Source organism: Megascapheus bottae, chromosome 8, assembly GCF_031878675.1.
Source record: "Megascapheus bottae isolate mThoBot1 chromosome 8, mThoBot2.hap1, whole genome shotgun sequence".
Classification (NCBI taxonomy): domain Eukaryota; kingdom Metazoa; phylum Chordata; class Mammalia; order Rodentia; family Geomyidae; genus Megascapheus; species Megascapheus bottae.
Window position 1 is genome coordinate 47,568,781 of NC_143516.1, and position 1,830 is coordinate 47,570,610.

Below are 1,830 nucleotides of genomic sequence, written 5' to 3' on the forward strand. Positions count from 1 at the left end.
GGATTTCAAAGCCTTCATGGGTAAATATTGTCTTTTCAAATTTCAAATAGAGGAACAAAAGAACACAGATATCAGAGTCTAGAATTGGATGATACACTTTCAACGTTCACATCCTCAAAAGATGTTTGGCCCTGGGTAGCGTTCATTTTGCTTTTTAAGTGACAGAGTTCCAGCAAATAGCATGGAGAATAGCTCAATAACCTTTGCTAAGAAAAAGGGGTTAAAAAGTGAGATGAACATTATCAGGAGTGGCAAACTTACAGAGGATTGCTGTCTGGAAGTGTTAAGCAATGCCATTAAAAAAATTAAAATTAAATATGAAATCTGTTCTTGCAAAGAGTGAGGTAAGAAAAAGGCTGAGAGCTAACCATGGCTAACCAAAGTCTCTGAGATGATAAAACAGGCTCTGAGAAAGAAGCCTGAGTTTCACCCAGAGGCATGAGTCCTCCCAGGTTATGTGGCTTAAAGTGTCTCTAGACACTGGCAGAGTGTCTAGAGGCCTCCTGTCTGTGTTGAAATCGCAATTCACTTAGAAGAGACCATCCATAGGGCCCTTTATGCCACAGTCTTCCTCACTGACAACAACACATCAAAAGCCAACAAAGCCACAAAGTGTACAGTTGATTCTGTAATTACATGTGACAAGATGATGATGCTGGAACCTTTCAACAGGTGAGTCAAAGATGCAAATTAAAAATGAAAATCTGGCAAAGAATGACAGAGGGACCATTTGGAGAAATTACTAGTCAAATATTATGGGAACACAAAGAAATAATATCCCTGGACTGTCAGTTTCTTTTTGACATACATAAGCATGTGTCCAGTTGGTATTGTTAGTAAAACTAGGAAGCAAATTAAGATTCCAACTGAGCTTGCTGGTTCCTGGTGAGCATGAAAGACTCCTACAGATTTAAGTAACACTCAAAATAAAATCCTACTGCCTTTACATTAGTTTGATTCAAATAAACTCATCTCCTGGGTTTCTAAATTAGTGCTACTAAGGACATCTTTTTAGATATGGGTCCTAATTGATCCTTACTCCTTGATAATATACTGTGCTTGAAATGTGTGTACAAAAACTTTACACCGATATAAACTAAAGGCCTATAGAGGAGTATATCTTCAAAATGATTTGAGTCATTGATTAAACAAACAATGAATTTGGAGTCTCTAAGATCTAACCTAAACTTTTATCTTTTTTTATGATTCTTTGGCTTTGGGTAAGTCTACATTCTAATAAGTTTTTTTGTTTTCTTTTTTAATTGTTTTCTAAAATTTAATTTTATTGTCATGGTAATATACAGATGGGTTACCGTTACATTTGTAAGGTAGTAAATACATTTTTTCTTTCTTTAATTTTTATTATAATTAACATAGGGGTTACAGTTATATTCACCAGATAGAAAGAGCATTACTTCACACATATTGATACCCCTTCTCATGTTTTCGTCCCCTTTTCTTTTCCCCACCCTCATCTTGTTTTCCTCCATTCCCTTTCCTATTTCAAATAAACAAACAAATGTATATACAATATACCAGATAACAAGGTGAAATACTGTAACAATATGAGAATAACCAAGGGACAACAAAAGGGATAAGAAATAACATAATATGTTAAGAACAAAATTCACTCATTATATAGCTCTTGTTTCCATATCCTGAAGGTCCTTTCATTTAGTCTCATCCTATATGGCTTTGTGTAATTAGGTTTTGAGTTATTGTAATCCTCTGCTAAAAGAGATCAAGTTTTATACAATGGTTACAAATGAGGGAAACCATTGAGCCTCTATTCTCTGGGTCTGGCTTACTTCACTTAATATGATTTTTTCT